The 22,051-nt window shown below is 32.5% G+C and overlaps 1 protein-coding gene across 3 annotated transcripts in view; it reads right to left on the bottom strand.

The window, feature by feature from the left end:
* Window positions 1-21,029, bottom strand: part of LOC145296089 (lipid droplet-associated hydrolase-like) — a 99,553-nt gene extending 78,524 nt beyond the window's left edge. The window contains exons 1-2 of one of the 3 annotated variants that reach the window (XM_080142227.1): window positions 20,710-21,027; window positions 7,332-7,399 (exon numbers count right to left, since the gene is read on the bottom strand). The gene's annotated coding sequence lies outside the window, so the exon portion shown is untranslated. Of the gene's footprint in view, window positions 1-7,331; window positions 7,400-20,709 lie in introns of all 3 variants that reach the window. The other 2 variants (XM_080142228.1, XM_080142229.1) reach the window with 2 other exon arrangements.
* Between the last annotated feature and the right edge of the window lie 1,022 nt (window positions 21,030-22,051).

Here is a 22,051-nt window from a genome sequence, read left to right as displayed (position 1 = left end):
AAGAGCTATGAAGACGGAAGTGGTACCATTAAAACAAGTGACATTTTGTGCTCCAGAATTCTGGCACACATCTATGACAGGGAGTTGCTTTCTTAGAGTATGACACCGTCGATATCTGCAACAGAGAGATGTGCATTCATAGGAGTGTCAGAAGTCACCATTAAAAAAATAGACTTGCTATATTTCAAAGCTTATAACGATATGAATAATGATATTTAAACCCTAATTTTTTTTTCCAATAAAAGGAGCAAAGACCAAACCCACAATAAATAAAAGGTTTTATCGAAAAATATACAATATTTTTTTTAATCGGTTTTCTTTTAAAAAGATTTCACAAAATTCAACAAATTAACTTAATCTAAATATAATAATTTTAAAAAATCACTTACCTATATAAAATACTAATCAATGGATGCTTCCATTTTTCATTTATGAGAATTTGTCCATATTTATATTTTATATTCCATGTATTTTTTAAATGAAAGAATTTTTTTAAACAATTATTTGAAAAGACCGCCATTATGTAAGCATTATCATTATACCATCTTTAAACAGAACAGATACTACCCTTGGATCCTAGCCAGAAGATGGTATATTTTAGTTTCATGTATGTCCCAAAAGCTACATTTTTTTTTAAATTTTATTTTATTTTTTTTTTTAGACGTCTTTTTTTCTTGCCTAAGACAGGGTACCGACAGCAACTCTCCATGTTGCTTGAAATCAACTCTAAAACTCTCCTGGAATGCAACAGAAACGTCTAACCATGGGGTTCAACAAGAAGCTCCATAGATTCCAACCCGACGGCCACTAACACACATGTACATTAATAATGTAAAAAATAAAATAAATAAATAAAACAAAATAAAAAAAACATGTATGTATTGGAGAGAACTAGAGTGTCTATGGTCTCTCTGTACAGGGGTTTGTTATATTAACCTGACATGCGGATGTTCTTGATGAGCCGTTCCATATAAGTTAACAAATTTACCGAATTGATTACTATATTGTCCAATCTCTACTGTACACTCTTTAACCCTTATCCTCGAGTGGCCTCTTGGCCTTTATAATGTGGTTATGCCTGTGTAAAAAAAAAAAAAAAAAAAAAAAATCCTGACTAAAGATTCAAAATCGTGGACCAAATAAGATCTCAGTATGGATAACTCACGAGGAATGGAGTTACTTCAAGTAACAATCTTACATTGTGGGGTTTGTTTGTGTATATACACACTGAATGGACATACTGCGTATGTACGTGACGAAGGGTCCATCTGAATGTGTGTACGTGTCACTAAATGTCTATGGTGGTTCTTCAGTATCTGAACCCTAAGATATGTTGTTGCGGTCTATTTACGTCTCATGACTATCTAGGTGTGTGTTCTTAACATTTCCTTAATGTGTAATTAACCCTTTCAGTGTCTGTGTGTGTCAACATATAACAAACACATTCGAAGACGTACCTGGTTCTGCTGTTAGCCTCTGGAAGATTATAAAAAAATTAAAAAAAAAAAGGTTCAAGGCTCCTGACATTTGTACTAGAACTGTCTACAAGGACATATGGCATAGTGGTTAGAGTACTTGAAAAAAAAAAAAAAAAAAAAAAAAAAAAAAAAAAAAAAATCAATTGTAATAGTGATATTCTCCTGAAGGTGGAAGGTTCAATCCTCAGTGTGGGCGATCAAAAAAACAAAACAAACAAAAAAAAAAAATACAATTGTGAATTACTTAGGCTCATGGCTGATGGAACAAGAGCATGCTTGTGAAGTAAATAAAGGGTTCTGTTCGAAATTCAGTCCAAATTCTCAGAGTTCGACAGAAGCATTTCTGTAAACAACAAAATACAGCTGAAAAAGGTTGAAGGTTACATCGACCGAAACATGAAAATGACACGATGAGAACAATAGTCTGATGAATCCAAATATAATAACCAATCCTTATTTCAAAACTAAAGGAGAAAAAATAGAAATACAAATTTACAAATTATTAAGTTTTGGGGCAATTTCTTTAACAGAATGTTTTTTTGTATTAGACGCATCGCCATGCCAGATATGTCTTTTAATGATGCCATATTTTAGTTTTATTAACCGTTAGTTTATAAAAGAAAGAATTGAATTCCAGAATATGAGAATTTTCAGTGCTCAGCCAATCAAAATAGACAGACTTTGGAAAGGGAGACTTTATTAATCATGAAATGGAATGACATTTCGTAATTTTTGAGATGAGGATTGGTTATTCATCGGACTATAGTGTTTTAGTCGATCTAAACTTCTTCAGGTCTATCTTGTCAAACCCGAGAATGTTTCTGTTGCGAGTTCAACAGAAACATTACTTGAAGAAGGTCAGAGGTTACATAAACCGAAACATTGTGAAAATCACACTCAAGATGAGAATAGTAGTCCAATGAATCCAAATGATATGTATGAAATGGAAATTGGAAAGATTATGTTATGTCTATGTATCTAATAAACAGTTACGGTCGATATAATCATGGTTTCATTGTAAAATCTAGAATTAGTCCTGGTGACAACTGGTAGCGGTGGTAGGACTAAATATTTAGAGAGAAAAATAGGAACTCCTTCCTCTAAAGATGCTGTGATTGTGATGGTGTTGCTTGTCTGATGCAATGTAGCATTTTATTATCATGAATGAATGGGTCTATAATAGTGTTCAAAAGCTACATAAGATATTGTCTATTAGCTTAGATGTATTGTATTTGTATGTGGCATCTGTTGTTGCAAACCTATAATACTTTGGTCCAGAGGGGAATTTCTGCAGTCATTTTATTATATATAAGAAGACTAGCACGGGGGAACCTTGCTTTGCTGCGTTGTAAAATACACTTAAAGAGATTTTTAATTCCTGCAGATTTATTATTTTTATTATTACAAAGCCAATTCTTTATCGAATATTATAAATACCGATTTCAAAAGTTAAAAAGACTTGGGTGCCATCAGCTAGAATCGAAATCAAAACATTCAGCTCTCCAGCCACATTTCCTATTATTTGAGGTATTGACTGATACATAAGATTTTAAATTAAATCACTTCACGTTATGAATGAATTTGCACAAACGTAATAAAAGTATGTTTTCAAGTTGAAACCAACAGTTTGCATTTCAACTTGTCAACATTTCTGTACGCGTTATTCATCCATCTGAACAAAAATTTTGATCGCTATAAACCATCCTTGGTTTACGATTACTATTTCGTGTTAATTTCAGCATTATGTGACAAGTAGTTTAAGAGTTTATCAGTTAAATATTTTCACACATTGACATTCATCTACCGTTTTATTTATAAAGATTAATGGTTTTCCCTATACTAGGTATGCTTAGTTCGTGATCGTTGCAAATACACAGATAATTTTAGTACAGTCTTTTTTTAAAATTACATTCTTTTAAGAGAAGTCATTTTGAAACGGGTCCTTTAAATAGTACTGATTTCGATTTCTTATTCAGATTTGCTAACACTTCCTGACATCGGAGAAACTTTCAGGTTTTGTATTTCACGGATATTTCGGGCGAACAATCATGCAGTGCAAATTACTTGAGATTCGTTTTACACTTGGTTGCCTTGAATTGGCTTATTGCACACATTCATTGAAAGGTCCCCGTTCACCTTATCTTCTGATACAAATTTATCTTCAGATTTTAGAAGTTAGATCTACTAAGCATTTAAACTAACATATCAAACTTTGATTCTGAATAGCCAATATTTATTTTTAAATTTTTGTACCGTATTATTAGCACTTAAATAATGTACTTTGCTATAGTTTTACAAAATTATGGATTGGGATGATTCATCAGAATCCCAATTGCATATTGGAAAAATCCAAACTTTATTTGGTATCAGAATCAAAAAAAGATTAATTTCAGATTTCAAAACCAATTCTTTTATATTGTTTTAGTTTTGTTTAAAGCTTAATTTTCTGGTAATAATGATAAAATAATAAACATTTGTTGATTTTGAACTTTTAAGACAAATTTATTTTGGGGATTAATTTTACCCTGAAAAAAAAGTTCAATTCTCACAGGTGGGAATGTGGTAATAATTCTGTGGATAAGTTCTGAAACAGAAAAATGGCAACAGCTTTTGTGAGAAGAAACATGACAAATGTATAATATTTAGAGCAATTTTACTTGGTGAGAAAAAAATGGCGTATAATACGACAAGAAAAAAGTGAATGTTCAGAAACGAGGAAAATTGTTAGGTTTGCGAAAAACGTGTTTCACGGGAACTTATCTGCGTGAAGAGTTTGAGTAACGGGTTGCACGTGTGCGTCCCTCAATTCTGGTTCTTTTTGTGTGAAGGAAAATATATTCTGTTTTTTGGCCTTAGTCACAATGTAAGCGGGAATCAAAGGATGAATAATGACTATTTTCCTGCTGCCGTCAGGGACTGCGCTGAGAACTAGTCACTGTTTAATGTAATAATGGTGAAGAAGAAAGGGATAGCTTTCTGTGACTGCCATTGAGGGCTTTCTCACTAAGTTCAGCCACTGTCCTGTTGGAGTTTTAAAAAGGGGCTGGAACGCAATGGTTTTTATAGGCTGGCTTATGTGACTCCTGAGAGAGTAGGGGTTGGAATTCCTGCTAGCCAATTTACTAGTCTTAAAGGGACAAAGCAACAACTAAAGGGAGACATAAATAAATTTCAATATTATTTTGAGGTTTTAAAAGTTGAACCTACTTAGCATTTAAGGTAACATATCAAACTGTTTCTAAATTTTTGAGATGGGGATTGATAATTTGTATTATTTGGACTACAGTTCTCATCTTAAATATCATTTTCACAAACATTTTAGCCAATGTAACCTCTGAACTTCTACAGGAGCATCTTGCCAAACTCAGGAATCATGCAGATTAACGGAGATTCCGCGAGTTTGATAAGATACAGCTAAAGAAGGTCAGAGGTTATATTGGCTGAAATGTTTGTGAAAATGATATTTAAGATGAGAACAGTTGTCTGAAGAATATGGAATATCAAACTGATTCTGCATATTTCTATTATTTGGATTAGGACCGCTATCCAGTCGTGGCTGACGGAACAAGAGCATACTACCCCCATTAAGTAAATAAATGTTTCATTTAAAATTCTGTGCAGATTCCCAAGTTCAGCAAACATTCAGAGTTTGACAAGATACACCTGAAGATTGGACGTTACATTGATTGAAACATTGTGAAAATGACACTCAAGATGACAGCAGTGGTCCGAATAATCCAAAACACCATTCCTCATCTCAAAGAAATCAGAAACGCAATTCTGAAACGCAATTTTCATTATACCATATTACTACCACTGTATTTTGCAGCAGTTTGACAAAATTATGTAGTTCTATTTAGTTTGGGGATGATTAATTGGAATCGGGCGAGCTGAAAAATCCAAGCTTTTTGGGGTATTGGAATCAGGAAAATTTGAGTCTAATTTCTGATTCCAAAAACGATTCTTTTATATATTTTTTGGTTTTGTTTAAATCTTAATTTTCAATTGCTAGTACTAATGATAAAATGATAAATATCTATCGATTTTAAAGTACCAGTAAAACTAAAATTTATAAACTGTGACAAACTTAGGTAAAAATGGTATAAGAAAAAAAAAAAATGTCCCAGTAAAAATGGCCCATGTGTACATGAAAAAAAAAAAAGACATAAATGAAAAATATACATGAAAATCTCACAAAATCTTGAAAACAAATTGTAAATTATCAAATTAAAAAGAATCAGAAAAAAAAAATGGCACAGATAAAAATGGCACTAGTGTACAAAATAAAATCGCAAAAGTAAAAAATATAGATAAAAATCTTAGATACAATATATTGTAAATTAAGAATTCTGTCACGTTAAGTAGAGGAGTCCTGGCTTTAATCCATGAGAGTAGGATGTTCTCGTTCCTATTCTTATTTTTAGGGTTAAGGCTCCCAAAATTCATATTAGAATTGTTCAGAAGGACCTGTGGCATAACATAAAACATTTAGTAAAATTCAGCTGAAGGTTGCAGGTTCAATCCTTAGTGTGGGCGATACTCACAATACACTTGTAAATTACTTAGGACTTCTACCCAATCATGGCTGACGGTATAAGAGTGTGCTACCTCAGTGGATTAAATAAAGTGCTCCATCCAAAATTTCATGCAGATCGCCGAGTTCAGCAAGATACATCTGAGGAAGATTGGAGGTTACATCGGCCAAAACGTTGTGAAAATAACATTCAAGATAAGAACAGTAGTCCGAATAATCCAAATAATACGAATTATCATTCCTAATCTAAAAAATTCAGAAACGGAAAAATAAAAATTAAAAACTAAAATGATTTCATTGCATCCTGAGCAGTATCGATTGGTAAAATTAAAAAAATTTTTTTTATTATTTTACTCTTTGAGCAAAAAAAATTAGATTTATAGGGACTTTTCGATCGTTATCATTGATCTTGTTTTTTGCATAATCCTTACATCTTATCAAGCCTACTCTCTCACTTGCTATTTGCTATGGCGTAAATGTCGGAAAGAATAACTATGCTTGCGAACGATTCATTATTTGAATTTGTTTTTTTTTTCACTTTTTTCAAGTTAACGCCGGCCCATTTCTTCTTTTCTGAATTCCTTGTGTAATTTCTTTTTGAATTTTCATCAATTGTTAATCTTAGAATTCAGTCATCACCAGTTGTCATGGGGACACTGGGGCATTTTAAAATTCGGTATTCCCTCAGAAGTTTTCGAAACCTCGTCACCAGTTGTTATGGTGTAAATGCTGGAAAGAATAACGAGAAGACTCGGAAACAGTGAAATGAAGCAAACAGAAAATGCAGAAACGATGTCAGCTGAGTGGGAACTCCGCTCAACTGAAGGACAAAGTAAAGTTACGACTGTCCCTCTCTGAGTCTTGGATTCAGACTGCTGAAAAGTAGAACCTGGTCACTAGAAGTGATGTCAGGAATACTCGGAATCTGTAGGGGTATCATCCCAACACAGTTTATACCCTTAGTTTCATGTTTGTCATAGGTTATACTACCTCAAATTTTATGGCTCATAGTTCCCCCAGATACTAATTATCCCCATTGTCCATCCAGTTTCAAAATTTCAAATCCCATTTTTTTTAAACATTGTTAACTTTATTAAGGTCAAAGAAATGTTCTCATTACTACGGTCTCTCTCAAAAAAAAAAAAAAAAAAAAAAAAAATTGTAAGTTGTGTTTATGGGGTGGTTGGGTGGGTGGGGTGGGAGGAACACACACACACACACACACACACACACACACACAATTCAATACGAGACGAGATAACAATAAATGGTAGCACTGAACAATTTCAATAATTTTCAATTGTTAATTAATTATTTACCAATGTAACATGTCGAACCAGGATGGTATCGGTGGTGTTGAGTTCTGAATTTTCAAGGTATACCGCATCTTCAGAAAGAAAAAAAAAAAAAAAAAAAAAAAAAATGTACAACCACTTGATTTTTACCAGGAACTGAAAATTAACTTATTTGAAAAACATTTCGGCCGGTGTAACCTCAAATCTTCTCGAAGTGTCGAACTTGGCAACCTGCATGGAATTTGGAACGAAACACTTTATTTAATTCATCGAGGTAGCATGCTCTTATTCCATCAGCCATGATTGGGTAGAAATCTTAAGTAATTTACGAATATTCTGAGTATCGCCCACCTGTTCTATCAAGTAGTATTGCAACGATTAATTGGAAAAAAAAAAAAATCAGAACTTTTTGGGGTACTGGAATCACTATCAGAAAAATTTGTGCCTATTTTCCGATGCCAAAAACGATTCTTTTGTCGTTTTTTATTTAATTTTGCTTAAGACAAAATCTTTCACTGCTGGTAGTAATGTTAAAAAAATAAGTATTGATTTCAAACAAACAATAAAACTAAAATCGATGGCACATCCCAATTTATAAGAGTTTGGTTTGAAACTTTTTTCCTCTCTAGAAGAAACGTTGCTAGTCTTTCTCTGCTCTATCCTTATTTTCATGACAAGTGCTCGACAGCCTCAATCCTCCTGTAAAACATTCACAAAATTAAAAAAAAAAAAAAAGGTTGTTTAGCTACAACCAGTCAATAGTTTCCCTTTTCTCTCTACCTAAAACTAAAAACATCCACAAGTAAGAACTACCTATCTGTGGAACACAATCCCATGAGGCTGCTTCTCAGCTGACTACAACATGGTCATTTTCAAGTCCAATCTGAACAAATTCTTGTCGAGCCACTGTTATAAATAATTCAAAAAGAAATAAAAGTTTTGTTACATTTTTTCCAGGACAATGCAGGGTAGCCTTGCTAATCTATTATATAAATCTCCCTTGTCTGTTTAAATGTATGTATGTCTGCCTAAAACTTTCGACAGAGGCGATGGATTTTCATGATATCGGTACCATTTTGAAGCTCAACCCTTTCGACGACAAATATCGAAAAATTGGTTAAAGACATTAATTCCTTCACCCTTAACTGGCCACTTTTCTACAGGGAGGGGAAGGTCGCTTTTTTCGCCATTATTTTCGAAAGTCATCCTTTCTTATCGATTGACTCACCTTAATTTAAACCTTCACCACTTCCGGTTTTGTGATGGGCGCTACAGCAAAGATGTCACTTTTTTTTTCACATTCTTTTCCTCCTTCGTGGTACAGGTTCGAGCCTGCCTGCCACCACTTTTCTATTTTTGCTCAACACACACCTCCAAACACCCGGGCAACGCCGGGCAACGCCGGGCACCCAGACTAATCTAATATAAATAAATTCCCAACACTAGTAGTTGGTATCAGACACTGATGTGTTACTATAGCTTGCCGGAGAGGGTGTCTCGGTTTGTCAATGTCGTGGGAACGTTTTCGGAATGGCTGTTACATCGTGAGCACAGAAAGCAGCTGGAATTGAACGCTTGTGTGAAAAAAGCCAACATCTTTTATGAGAATAGGAATTTATTTGAACATGATGAAAAATGAGATATACAGGGGTTGAACAAAATAATGGAAACACCTTGTGAATTTTGCATCAATTAATACACGTTTTAAATGTATAAACCTTGGAAAAAAAAAGAAAATACCCAAATGTTGGTTTCATGTTTTCAGCAAGACAAGGTTTTTCTGGTATGGTCCCTATGAATTTCTACAAGGCCTTCAGAAAAAAAAAAAAAAAAAAAAAAAATACTAGTGCAAAACTTTTTTTTGTCCCCTCACCCTCCTTTTCAACACTGGTCATATAGATCAATTTACATGATTTTTGGAATATGACATCTTTCTGTGACAAGTACTCACATTATAAAGATTTTTGTCTAATTTTTTTTTCTAATCAAGTACAATTCTAAATAAATACCATATTCTTTATTACTCAAAACATAATATCGTGCAACTGAATTATCTAGATATGGCCAGTGTTGGAAGAGGGGGGGTGAATCAGAAAATGTCTTACACCAGCACATTTTTGTCCTCTCAAGGACCCGGTGGACATTCATGGGAGAACGCCAGAAAGACTCATCTTGCTGAAAACATGAAACAGACATTTTGGTATTTTTAAAAATTTTTATATTTTAAAAACACTTAATTTATACAAAATTCACAAGGAGTTTTCATTATTTTGTTCAACCCTTGTATACCTCTTTTTTCGTCATGAAACAGGAGGTAAGATGAGAAAAAGAAGGAGAGAGAGAAGAAAAAGAAGAAAAAGAAAGAAGAATATTTGTTATTAAATTTCAACAAATTCTTCTGAATTCCAACCTCTTTAATATAGCTGAACTTTTTCACCCTTCAATCTCGATTGCATAAACAACATGGCCTGTTGATGCGTGCTAGCATTTTGAAACGAAAATAGCAGCGATTTTATTTTACATGTCTTCCACAAGAACAATGAAATACAGGTAGAAGGCTTCTAATTCTGGGGATCTCTTGAGCTCCTCGAAAAGAAGAGCAGGGCTTTTTATCTTTGTGCCACACTGATAGACACTTACCTTTACAGACTGATGGCAGACGACTTCAATAACATCAAATGATTTCAGTCACTTAAATAAAGATTAATCCAATTTTATGCTTAAAAAATTGTGGAAAAAAAAAAAAAAAAAAAAAAAAAAAAAAAATGTTATCGCATAAATATGGCACTGCTGAACTTTATTCTTTGGACTTTCTGATAAATAAATAAATAAAAAAAAAAAAAAAACGAGCAGCAAAAATGCAATCAATAAATCAATTTGAACTGCTTCGTTTCTGTTTTATTTTTTTCAAGCGAAATAAAAAGAAATTATTTTTTTTGTTGTCCACCCCCCACCCCCCGGACAAAAGGAGGGCGGACCTATAAATTCATCCTTGTCCGTTCGCCCGTCTACACTTTTCTCAATAACTACGTCTTGGAATTTTTAAAAATTTTATACAAACATTAAGCATGATATGAGTAAAAGAGTAACAGAACGGATTTTTCCCGAAAAATCCGGTTGCCCTCCCTAGGGGTGCCTTTTGGGTGAAAATGGCTAAAGTTGACACTTTTGTGCTTATTAAAAAAAAAAAATAAAAAATAAAATAAATAAATAAATAAAAAAATTGATGCCTTGGATTTTTTATAAAAGTTTCTGAAAAGTTGTAACTAACTGATTTGTATATAATTTTGTTCGTCTATACTTTGCGATAACTCTTGGGTGTGCCCCAGGGGCTTTTTTTAGGGGTAATTGCTTAAAACAAAATCTTTCACTGCTGGTAGTAACGTTAAAAAAAAAAAAATTATTTTTTTTGGTACTATTTTACCATATTTGTCTAAAATTTTCTGTGTGTCTATTTAACAGTTTTGCATGTTGCTGAACTCAAATTTAAATATGTTAAGGCTTTGGGGACTTTTGGGGCTAAATAATGGATAAATGATGGACTTAATACATTTTTTTTTTTTTGTTGCACGGTGCAGAACTAGCAGTGTCAGAAATTTCGTGAAAATAGTGAATAATTCCACCCCATCTTTCCAAGCTTATAACTCCTCGAAAAATGTAATTCAAGCCCTAATTTTTTTTTTCAATTAAAGGAGCAAGGGCCAAGGTTTTATTAAAAAAACAAAAAAAAAACAATGTGTTTTTTTTAAAAAAAAAGGTTTTAAACTTCGGACTTTACAGGTAAATTTCTAAAAAAGCGATTTTTTTTTTGTTTTAAATTTGAATATATTATTTATTGACCTTTTCTCTTCAATTTGTGATATATAAAACTCCGACATAAATTAATTATTTACTTTTTAATAGACATTTCAAAATGAGAGGCATGAATTATCCGACCCCCTGTCTTTCCAAGCTTATAACTCCTCGAAAAATGTAATTCAAGCCCTAATTTTTTTTCAATTAAAAGGAGCAAGGACCAAGGTTTCATTAAAAAAAAAAAAAAAAGACAATGTGTTCTTATAAAATAAGGTTTTAAACTTCGGACTTTACAGGTAAATTTCTAAAAAAGCGATTTTTTTTTTTTGTTTTAAATTTGAATATATTATTTATTGACCTTTTCTCTTCAATTTGTGATATATAAAAATCCCCGACATAAATTAATTATTTACTTTTTAATAGACATTTCAAAATGGGTGACACTTGGGGGGGCGTGAATTTAAAAAAAAACGTTTGTCTAAAATATTATATTCGGTTTATTGGAAAGAGCATAACATTTCACATTGGCCCTGAAAATATCGTAAAAATAGAATCAATAGAAAAATTTTGATAGATTTTTAAAGTTTAAAAATTGAAAAATATTGAGTTCGGAAAATTCATTACTGTTTTAAAAAAAAAAAAAAAAAAAATTCTATTACTTTTAAAACAACTGTAATAGTTTATTTTGGAAGTATAATCCATAAAGAAAATAAATAACCCACTTTTAACAGAGAAATTACGAGATTTTTATATTGTATTTGCAGTTTCGTGTTAGGGGTGTCAAAAATTCCTACAAAAATTCTGATACTGCTAGTGCAGAACTCAAATTTACATATTTTAAGGCCTAAAACTGCACCGTTTGTTTATTTTCAGCAGGATTTGACATCCCCTGGGGACTTTTGGAGCTAAATCGGGGGGGGGGGGAACCAAATGCTGAACTTAGTCATTTTTTTAAGCCTCGTTCACTGTGCACTGACTGGGGAGCATGCATGCTTCACTTGTTATAATTTAAAATCACTCTTTTTTATTATTTATATTATTATATTTTGTCTTATTTAAGATAGGGATTATATTGAAGCGGTTAGTTCCCAAATTGATAGTGACTGAAAAAATGGATTCACCATATTAATTTGTTGTTCGATTTTTGTGAATTAGTCCCCTATACAACTTATCCGTTATAGAAAAGACAGAAATAACAATGTGGTGCTCATTTACATTTGTGACGTTTTAAACCCAATAAATTAGTATAAATTTTTAAAAATTGTGAGAAATAGTCAAATAGATGTGGTAGATGTATTTTTAACAAGAAAAAATATTCACAATTACATTCCGTTTAAAAATGATGGATTCTTAATTATAGTAAAGCCAAGGGAAATAATTCAGTTTGTCACACTGAATTGTTTGAACAACACTTCCACATTAAAACATACGATAAAACTTGATAATTCTGTAAATTCTACTTTTACTTGTAATTGGTGGATCGTTTTTCTTAAATTTTTAGAAGTTATACTAATTTTGCTATTGTAAATGCCAAGAACCTTGCTCAGATAGAAAAGGAGAGAAGGATGAGAGAGAGGATGAGGCATGGTTAAGGGGGGGGGGTATGCTATGTCAAGAAAGGCAGATGTCCATAAAATTCTGTCCATCAGGAAAAATAATATCTGTTTCAATGAAAAAAATAGAAATCTGATAATGGGATTTCTTTAAAATAAACGAACTAGGGATGAAGGTTGTTTTTTAGTTAGGTTTGGTAATAATGGATTTTAAATAACAAATGGAGCCAGACACTTACATGGAATTTAGATTTAAAAACTAAACTTTGTCACCAAGAAGTCTATAAAGACTATGAATCAGAGGAGAATATCAGGTATTTATTTGCTCCCCCACCGAGTAAATTAGGCACAAGGCCGATTTTTAATGTGAGCAGTGAAGGGGAAATGGGGACCAACTACCCGGGGAGTAGGGGAGCTGGATAGTGACAACTGGTATGAAGGAGAATATCTATTCGGTCTCCCATATTTTAGATGTCTAAATAATCGACCACCCAACCAGCCATTAGACAGTAATAAACTATCAGTCATACAAGTGTTAAATCTCGAGTCTGTAGACTGAAAATTGACAGAGTAGTTTGGTAGAGAAATGTACACACACAGACAATTTCACTTTTATAGATATATAGATTTTAATAAAATTTTATATGTATCTTCCACGTGTTTCAGCATAATTTTGCCATAAGTCCCGGAGAACTTTTTTCTTTTTTAATTAATTTATTGCTTATCGTGTTCCGTCAAACTTAACAGAATAAGAGTTATGTAACAACAAAATCAGCATTTTATATTGTAGAAGTACCAGAGCCTGCAGTCATAGAACTTCCGACATGAAAAAAGCTGAAACTAATAGCCATACATGTGAACACCTTCAAAAAGTGTTCAAATATACTTTATGTCAGTCAACTTATGTCCCAATACCTCAAGCAGTTTAATAGGATAGGAAATTTTTGTGGTACCCCAAACTCTTACTAAAGGAAGATGCAGAACCTTTTAATGGCCCTCCACACAAATACAGTATCCCTCTATAAGACAAATTGAAGGAGGAAATTAACAGGCTTCTGGAGGAAGATATGCTCTGGAAAGTTGAGGAACACAGTTTGGCATAAATCACAAAGATGGGTCCCTCCAAATATGCATGAACCCACAGAAACTCAACGCCAGCCTCAAAAGATATCCGAACAAAATACTAACAGTGGAAGAACTGAACCTAGCCCTTGACAAAGCCAAAGTGTTCAGTAAACTTGATGCCAAAGCAGGAGTCATATCCACCAAGTGTTGACAGTCTGTCGTAGCCCCGACGCACGCACGTCGAATCTACTCCAAAACAAAATAATGGCGCGCTGCCTCAACAGTAAAAACCCAGTTGTGCGCGTGGATATATAAACATCGTTTCAGCTGCGCGTACATTTTCCTCTGCACACCCACGCAAATTCGGTGATTCTTAAATGAAATTACAGTTGTTCGTGCGGACGTCAGTTAGAGCATCTTACGTCATAAGAATGTTATTCTTTTCATCCAATCGGATTACAAGGAAAGGAAATTTAAAAAAATGTTTTTTTCTGAATGCCTCCCTGGAGCCGGTCGGACAGGTATAAAAAGGGCACTTTTCGCCCACATCGAGGTCGACCTTTGAAGACCATGGCGTAAACATCAACATCGACCCGTCCGTGTTTGGACGTTAAACACGCGCATGCCCCTCAATTTAATTCCTCCATGTGGATACAGGCTTGCAACCCTAATGGACCTTTTTTTTTTTTTTTTTTTATTCCTCTTTTCTATCTCCCCGCGAAGTAAGCGGTGGGTTTTTTATAATTTAATTCTTGGTAAAAAGACTGGTTATTTCTCACCAAGAACTCTTGTCTCTTTCAGATCATTCAATTGATTCAGTCAAAGACTTTCCTTGATTATTTCAATACATAAAAACATTCAATTACCTATCACATATTATAGATCTTTTTATACCTCAGTTAAGGAACTATTTTTTTATTACATGGAAAAAAACATTGAATTATCTCACAGAAAGAGACTTTCGACCAAGAAGAAACTTTCGTATCTTCTCTTTTACAATCTTTTATACAAAAATAAATATTGTATTTAATTTTTCCATTCGTCTCAGTCATTTTTGCATGATATTATTGGGTTTGTATTACTGTACACAGATTCGAAAAAGTTGTTAAAAAACAAATAAATATTATTAAACGCAAGATAAGTTACTTTTCTACCAAACTGGATACATTTTTTGTGTTTTTATTCAATGTAACATGTTTATTCAGCTCGAAAAACATGCAGTGTTTACCGATGTATTGGAAAATTCAAAATGGCGGCCGACTCTCTCTCGGAGAGGATAAGTTTGGGAAAAGGTATTATAAATAATAAACTAGACAAAATACTGTTAGAAATTCGCTCATTATATGTTACCGTGACATAAGTTGACATATATTCGGTTGTTTTTTTAATAGTATTTTGTCTAGTTTATTATTTATAACATCTTTTCCCAAACTTACCGTGTTAAAGAGACAGTCGGGCGCCATTTTGAATTTTCCAATACATCGGTAAACACTGCATGTTTTTCGAGCTGAATAAACCTGTTACATTGAATAAAAACACAAAAAATATATCCAGTTAGGTAGAAAAGTAACTTATCTTGCCTTTGATAACATTTATTTGTTATATATTTGTTTTTTGACAACTTTTTCGAATCTATGTGTACAGTAATACAAACCCATATTATTCTCTTTGCTCACAGTTGATTCAACTCCTGATTTATCACTATGATTCTTATCACCATCTTATCACTATCACCTATTATTCAACCCCACCCCACCCCACCGATTTATTATCACCGGGGACCCTCGGGGGGGGGGGCGCAACAAGCTTGCAGGACGCCATTTGGATAAGTATGCTGGAAGCGTCTATCATTTGGTCTCAATGTCTCACAAGATATCTTCCAAGCAAAAATGGACCAAATCCTAGAAGACCTAGATGGCATGACTAGCATATCTAACGATGTAGCTGTATGGCGAACTCTTAATTTAAATCAAGGGAGATAACTCAGTTTGTCATACTGAATTGGTTGCACAGCTCTTCCATATCGAAACAATTAGGACCGCCATGGGGATCGTTTTACACAAGCACTATAATTTTTTAAATATTGACATTTTATACTTCCATATTTACTAGTTGGATTCCCATAAGCCGTTGTACATTTATTCATTATTTAAATGAAAACACAGCAACAGCTTTTTCGTTTCGTTTCCCTTGTGAAAATAAAACGTTAATTAAAAAAAAAAAAATTAATAAAATAGGTTATATCAATCAATAAAGTAAAAAAAAAAAAAAAAAAAAAAAAAAGAAATGTTTTTATTGTTGTAATCTATAAATTTGTTTGCCCACTTCTCGTAGTTCTTGCTTTATTTTTTATTTATTATTAAATTTGGGTGCTTGCCCAGATAAGAAGCACTTATGACGATAAACAAAAATGAAAAACTTTTATTGCGTACCTACTGGTTTCAGAATAAAGACGGTATATTCCAAAAATCACAAAAATGGATTGTTTTATAGGGGGGAGGAGTCGAAAAAATGGCACTTCTGCATGTCAGTGAAGCGAATGTGTTCAAGAACCGTCGACAGATGTCGCTTGTCAGCCAAAGAACAGGGGGTCGATAATTCTTCCTTTTCTAAAAGTGCGTGCAAACTAAAATTATATTTTGATACATGGTACTTGTACAGTTTAATCAAGACATTAAAAAAATGAAAATATCGAAAAAAAAAAAAAAAAAAGTTTAAAATGGTACGTATCCGTTATGGAATGAAATTCTCCAAGAAAAAAAAAAAAAAAAAAAAAAAAAGTGATTTTTTTTTTTTTTTTTTTAAACCAGCGAAAAAACAATTTGTTATGCTACCGAGCAAAAGGTTCGATTTTTAGGAAGAAAAGCTAGTAATAAAGATGGGGAGGGTGTGTCGGCGCTTTAAACTGAGTTATCTCCGCATGACGTCTTCTAAAAAATCCAAACAAAAATTTTAAAAAAATTAAATTATTCTTAAACCTCTACAAATGTTTTGTTTTTTGAAATTATATTTTGCTACATTTTTATACAACCTTATCGTAAAAAAAAAAATAAAAAAATAATAATTCTAAAAACAAAATGTTTCATGTTTTTATATTTATTATTTTATTTTCACTTATGAATTGAATAATTGAAAAGAAATTATTTTAATACATTAAAATTATATTTTGCTACAATTTTACCGTAAAAATTAAAAAAAGTTTCATGTTTTAATCATATTTATTTTATTATTATTATTATTTATGAAAAGAAATTATAACAATATATTAAAATTATATTTTGATACATTTATTATACAATAAATGTTTCGATTTTCATATATTTTTGTGTTATTTATTTCTTTATATATTTTTGAATTATTGTAATTACTGGTTTATACTTGAGGTTCACATTATGGCCGCTAGACGGCGTTTCTTTTTTGAAGAACAGGGGTCGATAACTCGTCTCTGTTGCTAATGCAGAAGTGCCCCAAAACTTTACTAGATTTTTACTGATAAGTGAAGGCCACGCCATTTTATCATTCTTCAAATTTTGTTTTAAATGATCCTTAAAAAAGTTTTCATAATTTGAAAATTTCGTTTTCTGAAAAATAAGAAATTATACGTTATGTTAATTACTGGGTACTTGTTAGGATGGAGTCGATAGATGGATTTAAAAAAAATAAATATGTCGTCTTAAGCAAAAACAATATTGCGTACTTAATTGTCATGTCGAAAATAGTAATATATTCCAAAATTACGAAAATTCATAGAGTAGAAAGTTATAAATTAAAAATAATTTTTACGGAAAATTAGGTTAAAAAAAATTGCATTTTTCTTAGATGTGATAAAGTAGACGGTGAAGAGTTCACATACAGGGGCGGGGCATAAATTGTAACGAATATTTTAGATTACATTTTAACGGTGACCAACATATAACACATATATGGCCTTATATCGATAGACTTTCTTTTACTAAAACACACAATAAGAGTTTTCTATTATGAATTTTCGTAATTTGTTTGGATACATTCCTATTTTCGACGTGCCATTTAAGTCCGTGATTTTACTTTGGTTTAAAACGGCATATTAAAATTGTTTTTTTTTTTAATCACATAGATTGATCAAGTAGTTATTTTTTATAAGTTAAATTTTGTGGCTAAACAAACAGCGACGATATCGCAACGGCAACGCCATCATGGAGCAGCATTCCTTTAATTCACTGGTGGCCATTTTGAATATTGTTATTTACAAGTCAATCCGGACCAGTTTTCGAAATAAAAAACAAAAAATAAGTTAACCCGGTCTCGTTAAATTGGCAGGGGGGGGGTAAATTCGCCATTGAAGAGTTGCGTCCGCGCAAGGGAACTTTTTTTGCTCATAATTTTATTTGTCATTCTAAAGTGTAGAGAAAAAATTAATTAAAAATAAAAAAAAGTTGTTTAAATTGTCATGTTTCGACTAGTCAGCTTTTTTGCCTCTGTTCGTTCCCTTTAATTCGATCTTAATTTTTGATCGCAAGGTCAAGGCTGCTACTTGGTCTACGAAATTGCAAGTGACAGCCATGTTGATTTTTTTTTATTAACTTTTTACACGAAATGACTCATGTAATTTTTAACATAAGAAACAATTTGAATGCCTTATTTTTCTCAGATCACACACAAACCCTTTCTAGCGGCATTAGTTAAATTTCAGAATAATTCTACAAAAAAAAAAAAAAAAATGTTAAGAACAGCTTTCTAAATAACGTTAGTGTTTAGAAAACAATTAGAGGAAGATAATCTTTAAGCAGAAGAGGGGGTCATATTTTGCCTGTCACCGTAATCTCGTCTGCCGAGTAGAAACCGGAAGTCAAAAAGAGCAGGCAATCTTGACTATAACCATTAATTTAATGAAAGTATGCAAGATTGTCTATTATAGTTAAGTTCGGTGCTTATTTAGAATTATATTGTAAAAAACAAAGACAAAATAAAATACAGTCAAATCTTAATGATGTACGTAATGGTCACAGAACGAAGATAAGATGACATATTCCAAAAATCACATAAATTGATCAAGTAGTTTTTTTTCTTCTTTGGTTTTCTTAAAGCAAAAAAATCGAATTTATGAGTAAGCGAAGAGGGAGGCTGCATGTTTTTATTTTTTTGAATGTGTTAAAATTCAAAGACCGACAAATCAATTCGACTAATATTTACAAACCATTCGCTAAAAAATCGTAAATTTTAATTTTCTTAAAAAATTAAAAAAGAAAAACAACAAAAAAAAAACTATTTGCTCAATTTACGTGAATTTTAGAATATGACATCTTCGTTCCATGACGGACGCACACCATAAAAGATTTGTATTTTTGTTTTTAAATAACAGTGTAATTCCAAATAAACCCTAAATTCTAATAATTACACCGTGAATAAAAATAAAATCATAAATTCGAAATGTACAAATAACGCCTCAAAATAAAAAAAAAATGCTATATATACATTCAAAGTGTGTAATGTATTGAAGTGTTGTCTATTATACATCACACATTTCCAATGTATATAAATCCAACATTAAACTCGATATGGAGTTAATATAATAAACACAATGATATTGAGGGTTATGTTTTTGTTTAATATCAAAGTTAAATGAATGAATCATAAAATCATTGCGTCTAAAAAAAAAAAAAAAAAAATACATCGCGCACCCGCGCACCGCACCGCGTTCTTATTTCTTTTTTTCTTTAATTTTAGTGTAAAAATATTAAATAAAAAAAAATGCAGTTTAAAAAAAATAAATAAATAAAAGGTACTTATGCACTTCTGTTACCGTGTTGAAATAACGCTATTATTTAGAAAGCCATTCTTAAAATGGGGAGGGTCTTTTCGACTACTCTTTACTTTTTATTTAATATATCGTAAAACTCGAATTCAACTTGAAAATACTATCTAAAAAAATAAAAAATAAAATAGCGCGGTAACAAAAGTGCATAAGTACCAAACTTGAAGATACCCCCCCCCCCAAAAAAAAAATGTGATCAAATTAGAGAAATCACATTTAAATACAGTTATTTCTGTTTTTAAGCCCTCAAAATACGCGCCCATTTGTAAACACGGGATATTAATAACATTCCTTTTAAATTACAATTAAATACTTCCAGGTTTATATTAAATTAGAATACGTGTTTAGTTTTATTTATTTTATTATTATTTAGTCTCAACGGGGAGGGGGGTCTCAGGCGGTTATTCTCCGAGGTGTTACCTCCATCGTTTGGTGAAGAAGGATTAATTTATTACCCGTCGTCTAATGCGCTCCTAGCAAGAAATGTCGACTGGTCCGATCGCGGAAAATATTTTCATAGCCATCCAGAAATAGCCTTCGGTGTTTATGCAGAACACGCACCGTGCTGAGATAACGTCATTATTTAGAAACCCATTCTTAATATGGGAAGGGTGTTTTTTTTTAAACTATTTTGAATTTTCAGTTGACAATTTAAAACAAAATAAAAATACTGTAAAAATTTAATTTAACTTGAAAATACGGTACTTGTGCATCTTTGTTACCACGCTGAAATAACATCATAAATACAAAACGCCCTCCCCATGTTAAAAATGGCTTTCTAAATAACGTTATTATTTCAGCGCGGTAACATAGATGCACAAGTGCCCTTTTTGTTTATTAAATTGTTAGGTGAAAGCACAGAATAGTTACAAAACGCCCTCAACTCCCATGTTAAAAATGGGTTTCTGACATAACATTATTATTTCCGCACGGTCCGTATTCTGCATAAGAACCCCCATTAATAATTTAATGAATGACGAAACAATACAGTAACAATTAGGTTATTATTATTATTATTATTATTACGGTATTCATTAAAATAAGGATAACATTGGGCAACCATCTTAAAGCTGAAATCTTCAATATAATACCAAATTCATGCAAATTCATTCATCATGCGAAAACCGATTAAACATGAGAGAAAGAAAAGTAGTTTTTAAAAAAGGAAAAAATAACAAATGAAATAAAGGAGTACCTGCCGAAAATATTGGTTCGTTTACTGTACACTCGATAATAATATATTCGTGGCATGTGCAAGGTCCTAAATGGGGTCCAACTAATGCAAATGGCAATGTAAATAAGAAAAAAAATTAGGGGTTTCCGGTTTCAAAATAATGATCATGAAAGGAGCATCTGTTTCCATCGACTTTCTGGTTAGGCCATGCTTTAATATTTCGCTCTCACATCTCATCTATTTAGGCTTTTTTTTTTTTTTATCCTTTGGAAACGCAGCTGCGAATGTTCAATAATATAACCAGTTGCTGCGCTTGCATGCGTTTCTTTTCATTTATTCATAGCCAGTTACACTCTGGGTAAAACGGCTGTTTGAATTTAATTATGAAAATGCTGTAAATAAAAAGTTTCCCGTCGTTTCTCTCTCTCTCTCTCTCTCTCTCTCTCTCTCTCTCTCTTACACACACATACACACACAAGTAGATAGATAGATAGATATATAGATAGATAAATACATACATACATGATGATTGCAACGTCTTGTCAGACGAGTGCCACTCCCTCAGACATTTAAATCCATGAGCCCAAATGTTTGAGGGAGTATCTATACAAATATGATGTTACAGAGTCTTAGCTTTGTACGACAGCTAAGTCTCTCTCTCGGTTCAAAATGTTGAGATCCAGCAATAAGCAAGAGCAAGATAGCCAGCAACAAATTAAACTGCAGACCAGCTTAATGCGGGTACTGGTCATCCGCTTTATGGTTTTTTGAATCAGAGATTTGCTTCTCCTAGAAAGGTTGCCTTCACCACGACTTACGGGAGCCCTCTCTACCCCAATACACATATACAAACACACAAATATACACGGTGCTAGTTGGCCGTTGACCCAGAAAAAGAGTTCATTCGCCCTTTGGAACGTCTTGTTTTTAATCCTTCAGGGAGACTAGCCGCCCTCCTCACCAAACAAGTCTGGTGGGGGAACCAGTTTAGTATACATACATACATACATACATACATACATACATACATACATACATAAGTATATGCAAAATATCTTATATTTCCCTAAAACCTCTGGCCTTGATGGAGGGGAGACGAAAACTAGCTGCTATAGTTTCAAATAATCTGAAATAACAAGGGGAGACTTGATTCTGAATCTTTCTCATATGTTATATTTCCCCTCTTTTGGAAATAGGGTACGGTTATGAATATCTCCAGTATCAAATAATCCTTATACACTGTGAAATTTACTTTATGTATGGAAACCAAAGAGGGGAGATGCAACATATGAGAAATATTTGGAATCAAGTCTCCCCTTATTGTTATTTCAGCTCATTTGAAACAATAACAGCAAGTTTTAGT

The sequence above is a fragment of the Euprymna scolopes genome, chromosome 16 (genome assembly GCF_053919585.1).
Source record: "Euprymna scolopes isolate OS-2025 chromosome 16, ASM5391958v1, whole genome shotgun sequence".
In the NCBI taxonomy this organism is placed as follows: domain Eukaryota; kingdom Metazoa; phylum Mollusca; class Cephalopoda; order Sepiida; family Sepiolidae; genus Euprymna; species Euprymna scolopes.
Note: the sequence above shows the minus strand (reverse complement) of the source record. Positions and strands in the feature narration are given on the sequence as shown.